Source organism: Nipponia nippon, unplaced genomic scaffold (genome assembly GCF_047370975.1).
Source record: "Nipponia nippon isolate SJK-2023a ecotype South Korea unplaced genomic scaffold, ASM4737097v1 scaffold_9, whole genome shotgun sequence".
Classification (NCBI taxonomy): Eukaryota; Metazoa; Chordata; class Aves; order Pelecaniformes; family Threskiornithidae; genus Nipponia; species Nipponia nippon.
Window position 1 is genome coordinate 10,920,415 of NW_028262413.1, and position 14,261 is coordinate 10,934,675.

Genomic DNA, 14,261 nt, shown 5'->3' on the forward strand with positions numbered 1-14,261 from the left:
GGCAGGCCAACTGATGGATTAACAGTGCTGGTTACAAATAATTATCCTGGTTATACTCGTCTCCAGCCCAACTGGGAGCCTACACTCACACTGGATGTTTTAGTGCTCTGATCTGTTGCTACAGATCTCTTCCATGCTCAGAAATCAATCACTTGGAAAGCTGATGTAGCCCTGTTACACTAATTAAACTTTGTTTTGCATCAGAGTCCTGCATTTGCACTGTGTGTACAGTATGTAAATTATACAAATTACAAGAAAAGTTGATTAGCGTAATTCAAATCTCAGTGCAGTTACTAAAATTAACAATGAATACAAATTATACAGAATCACTTCAGTGCGGCTGAGAAGCTCTACACACAAAGCACATTACCAAATTCACAGAAGTGGACACCAAAAAAAAGGAAAAACCAGCAGGGAGAACACTACAGATGACCACTCTCAGGGAAATTCTGCCCAAAAAAAGCAACTCTCACCCAACCTTATTAATTCTATGCAGCTATTATTCAGGGTTAAACATTTCAGCGGTGTCTGCAAAGCTCTGTTTCCAGCTGTGACGGCCCCACTCCTCCCACTTGCAGCATTTTCTTACCATTTCTTCTCACATCAGGAGAAATAAGAAAGGTGAAAGTACTCTAATGCTGGAAGGAGCACCGACAGTCATAAAACTCATCTGTTTTACAAGACTACTGAAGTTTTTGAGATTTGGGGTTTGTCCAGGAGCTCTGGGATATCCTACCCGAACCCATCCACCCACCCTAAAGATAACGCATGGCACTACAAGAGTAAGAATTTCTGTTCCATCAGGAAGTTCCTGCTGGAGCTACCAAAATGACCAGTTCCCTTTGTCCTGTCCAAAGAGAGGACCATACCTCTTCCTATGTTATTCATCCATGGTCCCTCTGCTTAGAGAAGCATCATGGCCTCTTGGGCTTTTCCAGCAACACAAGGCGGTCCAACAGCCTTCTCCTTTACACCAGTGAGGCAGGAGCTTCCAGTTGCATCTCCTCAGGTGGATTCTTTCCACCTCCAGCAAGAGGCAATGCCCTGCTGACTACAGAACAGTTACATCCAAAAAAAGACAATCCACTTTTTTGTGGACACCGTGTTCCTTTTGCTCACTGAGAGCTTCCCAAATACCACTGACTCCTTTCTGCTGCTGTTCATGTCAAAAGGATCTTCTCTCGTTCTAAGATCTCCATCCCTTCCAAAAGACATCTGCTGGTGATCCTGACTAAGAAGAGAGGAAGGTTTGTCTGACACCTGCCCTTTTGAATCCAAGGACTGAGATGCCTCCAGCTGATTGTGCTAGAAGATACTGCAACACCCAAAACATCCAATACAAGAAGCCACCATAGACCTTACATAATGCTGCCTTGACCTCTGTGTCTTTAAATCAGTTGTTCTGACTGCCCATTCACCTGAGGATAATCAAAGTCAAGGAGGCAGAAGTCTCACAGGTAACAGAGAAATATTAGTTGTACTCTTAGTGTAGACTTCTCCACACTCATGAGTTTGCCTGCCATTGCTCAACAGTACAAGGCAATCCAGAACTGGTATTTCAGCTTGATTCCTATCACTAAAATGCCAAGCATGGAGTTCTGACAATGAATCTGTGATGTTTGTAGCAATGTGATCTATTTCTGGGGGAGAGGAATGCAAGAGAGGCTTAAAAGAGGATGCAGGAGAAAAGGAAAAAGGCATTTCATTTGGAAAATGACAACATTCTGATTGTGCTGGGAGCAGGGGGAAAAAAAAAAAACCAAAAACAAAAACAAAAAAGGACAGGAAAAAAACCCAAAAAATTAATTTGAAAAATGCTGCTTTAAAGTCATTAAATTGAATGTGTCCAAACCGGACTTTTGGTTATCCCAGACTGAGACAATAGTATTTTTCCTAGCCTGCTAGCAATGATAAAGGTCTGGATTAAACAGGAAGACAGGAAATTCAAAGTTAGCTTAAACTCTATTCATAAAAGGGGATGGGCTTACCAGTTCAGATAAAATAATGATTAAAAAAAAATTTAAAAATCTTAGGCCAAAATCTGATGAGAGATTCACAAAAAGGCTGCATTGTGTTTTATTCTATTTTAATATTCTTTCCAAACTTCCTGTCCTGTACCGGCTTCAGTGGAAACCAGCATCACAGTAAGCTGCAAAACCAGGAAAGTGCCTAACCAAGAGCAGCACTGGATTCTTCAAATAAAACCAATTTCATGAAATTTCAGCAGAATTCCCAGACCACAAGACACATATATAAGCATTTCAGATGCTTATCAGAAGCTGTTCTCTGAACATTTCTCTGTTCCCTCCCCACCACCTGTCAACTACCTGCCATGTCTAGCGAGCAAGACACAAGACATGCCTAAGCAACAGACAAAGTAAGCATGAAGACCCCTAAAATAAATAAGGGCAAAAGAGATATTGAAGCTATCATTCCATCTCCCAGCCTGAATATCTTGACTTCTGTGAGTTTAGAACAGAGTAATAGCTGAGAGCAACAAAAGACAAGGAAAGGTCAAGGAAAGGGACTTCAGAAGTCCCCCATCCCTATCTATCTCTTCACAATTATTAATGTTAATCACTATCAATAATTAACAGTATTATATCTAACACACAAATAGATGTACATCACAATTTCAGTTGCAAGTAGACCAAAACCAGTCATGCCTCAAAACACATAATAAGCTAGTACAGACGGCGGCACTTGGCCCCAAGTCTGAAACAACGGTGCAAGCAGTCTGAAACAGCTCCTGCAAGCACCAGGTCCTGAGGAGGACCCATGTTAGTGGGAGGTCTGTGCGCTGCCGACGCGGCGGTGGAAAGCAGCCATAGCCACAGCCGACTGCACAACAAGACACGAAAACGAAAAAAGCGAAGAGACGGTGCTGCATAAGGACCGGGAAAAGCATTGTAACGACGTTCCCGTGGGACAGGGGCTGGCCACAGCTCCTCTGCAAACACACCCAAGCTGCTCAGTGCAAAAGTTCAGAGCTAAAGAACAAATTATTTCCTCCTTAATTGCCCTTTCTTAGGCTTTGCCCCGTACTTCCCTGCAGCCAGCACACGATGTTAAGGCGTGCTTCGGCAGCTGTTTTGTGCACGCTCCTCCTTCCTCAGGAGCATCCACCCATTCTGGAAGGATGCACGAAGACCAGCCTCTGCGGGGTGATACAGGCAACCCAGTCCTCAGCTTGACTTTGATAGAGTTACACTGATTTACACTGATATTTTGCCTGCATCAAAACAAGGCTTATTAATATTCCACCACACTTGCTTCTGTTGTTGTCAATTGCCTCAGTAACCTCCCTTCTTTCAAAAACCTGAGATTCTTTGACTTAATATGATCTTGAGCTGTTTTCATGGAATTTGAGGTTTTCAAGTCATCCACTCCATTTCAGCATAATTATTTCCTTTAAACATCTACTTTAATGGCATAAGCAATTTTGAACTTTTTATGCTGTTTAAATTCAAACATAAATTTGTACACAACAATAAAACATGCCGCTAATTTGTCATGCTCCTATGAGCAACTGTGTCACTCACACCAAGAACCACTGACTGTGGCGTTCGGAGCTTTCGTTCCTATTTCACATCACTCAATTGAGCCTTCTGCAGAAAAGCTTTTAACAACCACATCTGGTCTTTAATAAATCACTGCACTTTGTCTTCCTGCCAAAACTCCTCCTTTATCTAACTTACATCTTCATGATGAGATAGGAAATCACACATTACGGTGGTGACAAACAATTGTAATTATGTCATTAGTAGCCATTTAGTCTACAAAGGTTCTCAAAAAGGAAATATAATGCACAATAAGAAATATAGGATAATACATTGATCACAGTTCTAATCCGCTTTTTACTTCACGAGTGTAAAAAGCTGGCATAATTCATGGGCACAGCAGGCAGTAATAGTATACCACTTTATGAACTATGCAGCTATTTTATTCTCCTATCTACTTAAAAATAAAAAAGCTTTTAATAGCTTGATTTAGACATAAAAGTTATTTATGATGCTTCGCTGATTATAATATTTTTTTTTTTAACTTTTGATAAAGTGATTCTTTCTGAAATGTAAGTACCTGTGTCATCAAAGATCTCAGAGAAGAACATTTACACTAGCAAAGAAGTGAGGAAGAAACTTTGGTATTGGAAAGAATTTAGGAAACTCATCTCTGTACTCTGTATGGCTTGGAAACCAGCATGCCACAAATAGAATAGCTCTTCTACCATTTAGGAATTTTCTAAAAGCAATTAAAGTATAAACATGGGAAGTTTAAGAGTTCACTCAGAACAAAGGTGTCATTTAAACCAGCTCAGATGCTGGAACAGTCACACGTGAAGAGCGACTGCACTGACGGGCTCCCAAAGGTGCCTTTACCATTTGAGTTCAAATCCAGAGAGTGCTTTTGGGACAAAGTGCATTAGGCTTCACTTAATGCACTTTAATTTATATCACAGAGCAGTCTCGGCAAACATCAACTGGATTCCTCTCCGATGAAACTAGACCGGCTCCAGGAGCATCCCTCTGAGCCCCTGCAGCTACCGGGCTCTCAATCCACAGGACCAGATCAAGTTTGGGCCAGTGTAAAACCCCTGGAAAGCTCACAGTGTGGATGTCAGGCCTATGGCACCAGCTGCTTCCCCCTCCACAGACCCACTGCTTTTGCCATACATTGCTTAGCAAGGTACACATAGATCAAGCAAGCTGAAAACCACCCAAAAAGATGCTCCTTTCTATTGCTGATTGCTTTACATTTGTGTAACCAATCCAATAATGAGATTTACTTAGGTTTCCAAACCAATCACTCCTCATTTCCCAACACACGCTTTAGGATTATTATCCCTTCCAACAATAAGCGAGCTTGTCCCCCACAGAAGCTAGCACAAGTTTGGGCATTTTTCAGAAAGACCTGGATTCCAGCAGGTTGCCGTATTTTGGCAACCAGCTCTCTGAATCCCTGTGGTGTAAAATAAACATGAGGCTCCTTAAGCACCCGTAACACACAAAACCATCGTTTCAGAAAGCATTACTGTATTACCCAAAAGAGAGGACCAATTTCCCTTCCGTGTTTGTGAAAACCAGTTGCACAAAGGACCCCAAAGAACTGCACTGAATCAACGCACAGCACCATCACATCAGCTTTTCTACGCCAACTAGAGCTACGGTGCCCCAGATTTGTGCAGGTGCCATTCTGGAAAGTTTATCTCTCAATCTTTGAACCTTCTTCTGCCCGGTGTATTCCCCACCCCCTCATCCCGCCAAAGGAAAGCCATCTCTCAAGATATCCAAACACCCACTCCTGCTTTCGTTCTTGGTTTGTTACAGTCTCCACTGTTTCCTGTTAACCGTGACTACAAAACTTCACCTACTTTTAGCCATCATCCTGGGGAGCATGACTCCACTCCTCACCTGGCCGAGGCACCTCCAGCAGGGCAGAATTCACGCTAGAAGGACCAAGTAGCTTGCTGATAGCATAACCTGGAGGAAGCAAAGTTTCCACCAAACCACCCCTCTTACAGTGGACCATTATCCAGCAGAGGTGCTATGAATGACTGCAGATGCATCCCGGATTAAATGCCTGCTCTGGTACAGGCTGGATGGGAGAGCTACAGTCAGGCCTGACAGCACGCAGTCAAATATAAAGATGACCCAGTTCAACTCCTATACTTCCAAAAAACCCCAAGTTAGTGCTTTAGGTGGTATCTCACCCATTTTGTGTTCATGCCAAGTGATGTATAGTGAAAACACATTCGGTACCGGAATTTTGCAGAGTCCCAAGGAGAAAAATGTTGCCTCTGCCCAAAGGAAGAGGAGTATGTGACACTGCATGGTGCTTACCCTGACAAAAATACTCTTATTGGAGAGAAACTTCAAATCATGCAAGTTTTACGTTTCCAGACGTGGGCCCACAGAAACAAAGAGCCCTGGCTGGGCACTGCAGGGAAACTTCAGACAAGGACTGTTGACGAGGGGCCAGAACAAAAGGACTTTCTTTGTGTGAACAACGAAGACGAGCCTTTGAGCGAAAATTATACACTGGCTCCTGGGAAACTCCTCCACACCGAAAACCACAGAATAAACCCTTGCCCTTGGGCTCACTACCTCGCAGCGGCATGGAGCTTGGAGCCAGTCAACTGGGTCACAAGGCTAAAAGCATTTCTACCTTCCCCAGCCAAGAAAACCACTTCCCGGTGGTACCTTTTATCTCAGCCTAGCTGCAGCACTCCCCACCCTTCTTCTACAAACAAACAACATTAACCCTTCCCTCCTAGGGATCTCACTGTCCCAAGGCTTGGCAATAAACAATTGCAAGGCTGAGATAAAAGGATTGAGACAAGGGAGAGAAGGGGGGGAGAAAAATAATAAAGAAATTCAATAGTCTGACATCAGCGGAGCTTGCTGCTGTCTACCTGGGAGCAGATCTTATGCACTTGCACCGCACGCTACTGATGGATAGAGCACATAGGTAGGACCCATCTCCTACAGGTCTATGAGAAGGGTGGAAGAAAGGCACTGAGGAATTACTCTTTCAAAGCCTTTCACCTAACCCATGAGGGGCAAAAAAAAGGGATGGAACGCTTCAACCCTGTTTTGTTTGGTTTGGGTTTTTTTTTTTTTCTCCTCTCCTTTAAATTCTTCCATTTTTTGCAAACTTAAATAAAACTCACAGTGTATGAAAGCAGAGTCGATCAAACTGCCTGTTCTGCTCTGAACCACCTACAAACGTCTTGTCTGGAAAAATATGAAGTGAGCAAACAGCCACTACTGGACAAAACAGGAAGATTTCAAGACAAACGGCTTTAAGTTACTAATAAAGTGGTTAGAAACATGCCTCCACAGGAAAACGCGGGCTGGATTTTTATCCTTAGCAAGGGTTACTGGGACCTTTTCTTACATTTAGGCACTTTCAAAAAGTAAGACGACAGCCTTTCATTTGACCTGGCGTGACAGCCTAACTGACCTGGAGTGCAAAGCTACAGATCATTTCCAAAAATGCCACAGCCGTCGATTAAAAGCATGCACGTGCAGCTAAGGAAAGCCTGCTTACAATATCCCCAGCCCCCAGAAAAATCAGTTGTTTCTAAATTTCCCAACACTAATAGTTTAACATAACCCCTTTCAGGAGCCACTTTTTTCTCCTTTTTACCTTAGGAACCCAAATATGGACCAGACCTTGAGGGACTGTACTGGGAGAAGGTACAGAGTGAGGAACACAGCAGCTCCATGGTGTTCCCTGGATTGACCCCCCACCCCAAGCTTCAGATACTTTATTATATCTTGCACTCTCTCGCAAGGAGCAAAGGAGAACCACATTGACCCAGTCTGCTCCTCCCGGGTGCTGGAGCTTCTCAAACACAACTAAAGAAAGAAGTAGGAAGCAAAGTTGTTCATGGACCTACAGGAGCTCTGGGTATCTTGCAAGAGAAACTTCTACAGAAGTAAACTCCAGAAGGCCCCATCCAAGCTCCTTCTCAACCTGGACTCCAACACCCAGGACCCGTCTCTTGTTTTCTGCAGAAGCAGCCAGGAGAAGCACTGACGCTCATAACACTTGCCAGGCTTCGCTGAAGAATTCAAATTAAGGTCTTGTTCTCACAGACAATCTGTTCCCTGTTTAGCTAGTCCCACCTCGCGACTGAAACTGCCCAGTGAACCTGACTGACAGGTCAGATAAATTGCATTACGCCCAGGACAGCACCTTCCATGCTTCTTTGAATATCTTATCACCACTGGTTTCCAATTTACTTGCTGATACAGGTGACTGCTCTGACATTTTTCAACCTTGCATGTACTGTTTTACCCTTCAAAAGGGAACCGAAACCCAAGGTCTTTCAAGACAGCACTTATTTCTTACTTGTTGATTCGCAACACATCTTGAGCTTTTTCAAGATTTCTAGACCCTCCGACATTCCACTCCTTGCCTTGAAAACCAGTTTCTGACATACAGATCAAGTCTCCAGATAGAAAAGATTTCACTTACCAGAGCTTGTTTTGCAGTTCACCATAAACACAGTTTTCTGCACATCAGGAGAAGAGAGCTCATGTTGAAAGAAACTCTCTGCAGGAAGGAAACTGCAATTTTAATTATATAACTGTAATCAAGAAATAAAGACAAGGCTACCTCAAGGTTTGCCTGTCTAATCCAATGCAATGAATCAAGGACATTCCCTCCTCCAATTAATGCATTCAACAAAAGCCTAAATGAACCAGCAGTGAAGTGACCATGGGGATGGTCTATGCTAAGCAGATAAATCATCCATTATAATGCACACACCTACTTCATAACCCTCTATCTCACATCTTTTGTCTTGAGAACGGGTGAGAGATTCTCACCCTGATAGCAACACCAAACCAGAGCCGCTCCAGTGGCTTTTTCAGGGAATTTAATTTGGTGGGGCAGTACCTGGCAGAGGCCAACACTGACCTCAAGGAGGTCATGGTGATATTTATCTAGAGATGGTCACCACTGCAGCTCACAGGTACTCAGGGCAGGCACGTGCCATTCAGATCCAAAGATGACTGGGACTGGAAAAAAAAAATCACATGATAGTGGCAAGGAAGAGGAAAACACAAGGACCCCATCTGTGCCAGCCTCTCTATTTTTCTTAGCACAATACGCAACACTCCATCGCTCAAGGACCATCCAACTGGTGCCACTTATTCAATTAAAATGTGAAGGAAAAGGGGGCCCAAGAAAGCAGTATGCCTGCAAAGAGCTCAGGATTTTCTTTGTGCATTTGTGGGGAGGGAAAGCACGGGACATCACTACCTTTACTGGCATTTATAACAGATTGCTTGCAAAGCTGGAAACCTTGCTCTCCTCAGAGAGCGGTGCCTACCCCATGGCCTGCAGCCACAAAGGAGGGAGCCAACACCACCTGCATCACTCGTGTAAGCCACCATCGTCCCATCCAGCTTCAGCAACTACCCTGCAATGGACTCTCACCCGTGGTATGGGCTCTGCAACTTACTACTAATGTCCCCACCAAATTTGTCAACACTTCAAACTTAACGTATATGGTCATTGATGCAGTAAAATAACAGCACTATGAAGTTACACTCTGTGCACTACTTAATGCTTTCTGATGATCAGTATTAGGGCCACCAACTCAGAGAAAGAATTGGCCAGGTTTCTAAAAATAAAAAGCCATTAAGTACCAAAAGGAAGCATAATTGTTGACTTTAAATATTCAGGCAAAATCCACAGTAAATAACAATAATTTGCTTGAAATATTGTTCCATACCGTGTGTTCACAGAAATCCAGCATACAATTTTCAAGAAAGTGCAGGCAAATTAATTGTATACTTTCACCTTTTATGCTCCACTCACACAGGAGAAGAATAACGTTTCACCACACATTGAGTAACCCATATACACTTGAAAGGAATTTAATCAATAGTATCCATTTAATTTGAGATTAGATTAAATATGGACAAAGGGATCAGAGAAGCTTGTAACACCTGGGAGTATTTGTTCCAATTTTGAATCCACTTTTGCCAGCTGGTTGTCAACAAGGCAAAGAATTGGAGGAGGAAAAAAAAAAAAAAACAAAACCCAGTGACCACATTCACAGCCATGCCAACAAAAAGTAAAGACATCTCTACTTGTAAATCATAGGTCTAAGGCAATACTTAAGAACTTCAGAAACTGAAAAACATTCGTCTTTCCCCAACCCATCATTTTGGAGGTTACTACAAATTTCAACACATGTGGATAAGACCAAGAAAATCTCCCCCCCCCCCCCCTTACTCCTACAAATGAAATAATAATAGATCATCTGACTTGTTAAGATTTTTAAAAGCATGTATGTTCTGCGAATGCAGGTACAGAGCCAAATTTCACACCATTAACCATACAGCGCTTTTTTTTGTGTTGCCATATACAGCATCCGTCCACGACATTCAGCATTCAGTATATACAATTTTTTTTCCTTTCCTGGCCGCGACTTCGGTACCGTGACTCATTACTGCTGTCAGATCATAAACACCAGGGAAATAGTTCCAGGAAAAAAAAAAAAAAAACAGAAAAAAAAAAAAAAGAAAAATCTCCATGCGAGCACTTCCCATTGGCTTTAGTGCACCATAGCACTGGTTAAACCACATGGAAAAGGATCACAGTCACCCAGGTGCTCCTGCAAGGGTTATCTGTCTCACTGCACCCGCTTGGTTATACTCTTTCCCCGCTGCCTGTGTACATTCTGCCCCTCACGTTACCCTGTGATTTAAGGGTCTCCTTGGAGAACCTCAGCTCCATCGCTCTCCTTTTGTCCCTGCCAGGAAAGGGAGCAGCCAAGCAGAGACCTGACGTCCTGCGAATGCTTCTTCCCCACCACTACATTACACAAAACTGTATCAGCTCCCACAGCGCCTGCAGCCGGCGGCTGACAGTCACCCCTCCATAACGCTGTTCCGTACAACTGCCCGTCAATCCATCATACTCATGCATAGGAGAGTTTCAACTGCTCCAAGAGCATGAATATGGGCTGTGTAGCCCAGAAGTAAATTTGAACTTGGTTCAAATGTTTTATTTAGCATAATAATAACAAATAATAATTATAATTATTTTAAAAGCAACACTGTTGTTGATATTAAAATATTTTATATGCCACCTCTCTAAAAGTGTCAAAAAAAGTAAGCCCAGTAATGAATAGCCTATTTCAAATTATTATTTAAAACACATAATAAGGGGAATAAGCCACTTCTCGTTACATCAGGCAAAGGGAATTTGAATGCCAGGCTCAGGCCTGGCCTTGGGTCCCTGGAACAATGAAAGGTCTTTGCTCCACACACAGACGGGGCTCTGCAAAGCTCGCGGGACCACGGAGCTTCTCAAGGCACCTCCCGGGATGGAGAAACCCCGTTCCCTGAGGCTCTCCTGCCTCGGGAAGGAGAGTACAGCTTTATGCCTAAATTCTGTCCTCAGTTTAGTTCACACTCAAGCACTCGAGAACATTTGTTTTCTGTATTTCTGTTATGAAGAATGATTTACACGCTCTTCTTTTCCACTTCAATCTTATCCATATCCTTAGTGTTTGTACCTTCACAGGAGGAGTGAAGGGAGTTCATATACAAAAGATGCTTTATGACTGTATAAGGGGTAGCAAAACCAAAAAAAACAGAGGCATCTTTTTCCACTTGAATTCACTGGATTCTTGTAGCTCTCCAGAAGAGGAGATGATGATCTCTTCCCTGGTGGAACTGCAGTGAGTGAGAAGAACGTATTGGTCTCCTGTTGCCAGGCTCTGCCATGGGGTTTGTGCAGAACCCACTTCATCCATAAGAACCACTTTACTGGTACAGGGGCTTTAGTCTGCCTTGGGAACCATGTACGGAGTAGGAATCAACTTTTATCTTTTGGTAAATTTTCTTTATGCATGTTTGATTTCACATGCCTGGTGAGCTGCCAGGGTGGAGGAGCACCAGCAGGAACGCTCTCAGGACCGGTGAGCTTTCCCACCCATCGCTGCCAGGCACACGGTGAGGAACACAACCCGCCCGAGCCCTGGGACAGCAACTGTGAAAAAGAAACAGCAGCGCGGACATCAGTACAGGGTAGCGACCAAACTCCAGGAATGCTCAAAACATGGGTTTGATGGCTAAGGTGAATCAAAGCCTTCAATTTTGCTAGGCCAGGTTTAAGAGAAAGACCTACCTACCTGGGTTACAATCCCACCTTCATTTCTCTACAGAGACAGACTAGCAAATCTATCTGTTCTGCAGCTATTCTGAAGAATATCTTCTAGATGACTGTCTCTTCATCAGCTTCTCATGTTGAACAACCAAAGGAGATACTGTGATTCTTATCACTTTTCACATATGACTTCACATAGTCTTAGAGAAGATAAACAGACAAGCTGCATGTTCTGTAACATTTGCTTTAGAGGTTTCAGTGGTAAAATGTTTGAAGCTGTTTCAAAACTAGACTGATGTATTGTCTGAACATTTTCCCAAAATAACCAAGATGCTCAAAGATCGTTGCATTTACTGTACATACGTGGCTACATACCTCTGCCAAGGGGTACTGTCCTGGCCACAGAACTTTTAATTTTGTCACCATAACCTTTGTCTTTGAGCCATTGAAAGGCTCTTCAAAAGTTAGAGCATACTTATTCCTTCGTAGGGAGTGCGTTATTCAGAATACAGTCTCCCAGCTTTCTAACGTACAAAATCCACAGTCAACTGCAAAGCTCCAGAAGGCATTTCCAGTCCAGCTGCATAGCTGGCTTATGCGTAATACTTAGGAAACTGCTAGAGAAAATAAGCATATTTGAAAAATACAGTGAGCTCATGTTACCAGCCTCATCTATGTTACTAAACCACCTAAAGCCAGGTCATACCAATATCCCTGTTGGTGATTACACAGATGAGAAGGTCAAATGATTTCCCAGCTGTGCCACTATCCCGTCTGTACATACAAACAACCTCAGCTGAAATGGTGCTCCAACAAACAACGTGGAACAAAACGTTTACAGGAGAAAAATAATATGAGTAAAGTTGTTCGCTTCATCACTGATCTGTGCTTAGTGTAGTCATTCCGCTGCAGGGTTATTTTCAGACACGTGACAAATAAAAAAAATAAAAAAAATAAAGAATATTTTTCCTTGTATAGCTTCTTCAAAAAAATCCACTGACAGTTCTTCATCCAAAAATACTTTATACTCTTACACCATCCCCAACGAAAGGTTCTTAAAAACCTTCAACAAACTTTTAAACTCAGTTTTGTGGGGAACCTGGAGCACTTGGCTCCCAGTCCACCGCATTTTTAAGACCAGCTTTCTCCCAGTACAGTACCCCCTCAAGGAGCCCATCGCCACAAGCTCAGCAGTCCCTACTGTTACCAGTGCCTGTGAGTGGTTCACTGTAAAGTTTTTTGTGATTTTTTCATTTGCAAATGTTATTAGCAGTGCAGAAAGACACAGACTGACAGTCCCAGACTGGATCTCCAGGTGCCCTGATGCTCATGTCACCTTGTGGGTATCCATCCCTCGATCAGCTGCTGCCTTTTCCCCCACGATTAAGGATTTCCCATAACTACTGAGTCCTTTATGAAGATCACTGATGACAGCATCATCTGACGCTCCCTGGGCTGTGGCAGTCTGTGCAGAACAGGACTTGGACTGAGCTGTGGGGGTACCCACCTGGCTGGTGATGGCAGTGGCTTATCCTCGCTGCTAAAAGGGGGTCGGCTGAGCTGCTGCCCTAGAAAGGGGCGACTGTCCCGCACCGTTCCCCAGAGCCAGCTACTTCTCCGTATTGCTGTCTGTTTTCATATTTGAAGCATCAGTAAATACCAAGTTTCATTTCTTCACATTTGAAACCTCTTTCTATTCTTGTTTAGGCTTTTGGAGAGGTTGGGGGAAAATTAGGGACTGTCCACAAGTGAAAGTAATGCTTTGTAGTTTCATTATTTACACATCTGACGACCGCATGGAGTCAGCTAGGCTTTTGCTTCTAACACAACCCCTAAAAACACACACTTTACAAACATTTTTATTTTGTTTTTTTACATGGAGCTCACATTTAGTTAAACCTCTTTAAATCAAAGTGGTTCTGAACTACTTATATTTAATTTTCACTTTTTTTTTTTCCCTCAGCTCTACAAATAAGAATACTCATCTCAGCACCGTTCCCCGAGGGTTATACGAGTATACTCCAGGCTTTCTGAGTACCTTCCTTCTTCCCCTACTTTCTTCTCCTCCCTTTTTTTCTTTTTTTTGGCCACAACGAAAAGTTTCTGGCCTGAAGGAGCGTGCAGTTTGATCAACCCTCTCACTCCATATTAGGGATAAAATACACCAGCCGGACTGTTTGCAAAAACTCTCCAAAGCACACAAAGGCTGTGGAGGAGAAATGCAACCCAGTACACTGTTCTCACTCCCTGCTTCTAGGTGGTTTAAAGTATTTTTTATTTATTCAAAGCACTTAAACAATAATTTAAAAAAAAGCCAATTCTCATGGTCTTTCCTCCATTTTTACTCATTTTCTACTCAGGTGAACACCTGCAGATTTCCAGCCATGGACATCAGCAGGAATTCTGCCTTATGAATGAGCAAAAAGGGAATTAAAATAAACACATGGGATTTGATTCTGTATACATGAATCATTATGATTAAAACTAAGCTTGTTTAAAGCAAAAACTTCCTCCATGAGCTCTTATTTTACCACACTGAACATATGTAATAAATTTCTTAATTTGTTTGTCCCTGTTAAGTGTGAAATTTAATAATATTTCTGTACGGTATCAAATATATTTAATTA

At 42.8% G+C, this 14,261-nt stretch overlaps 1 protein-coding gene across 16 annotated transcripts in view; it reads right to left on the minus strand.

The window, feature by feature from the left end:
* Positions 1 to 14,261, minus strand: part of FOXP1 (forkhead box P1) — a 392,835-nt gene that overhangs the window by 276,253 nt on the left and 102,321 nt on the right. Inside the window, exons 3-4 of one of the 16 annotated variants that reach the window (XM_087743172.1) lie at positions 8,407 to 8,528; positions 7,984 to 8,075 (exon numbers count right to left, since the gene is read on the minus strand). The exons of 14 other annotated variants lie outside the window; for them this stretch is intronic. The gene's annotated coding sequence lies outside the window, so the exon portion shown is untranslated. The remainder of the gene's footprint in view (positions 1 to 7,983; positions 8,076 to 8,406; positions 8,529 to 14,261) is intronic. One more of the 16 variants, XM_087743175.1, reaches the window with a different exon arrangement.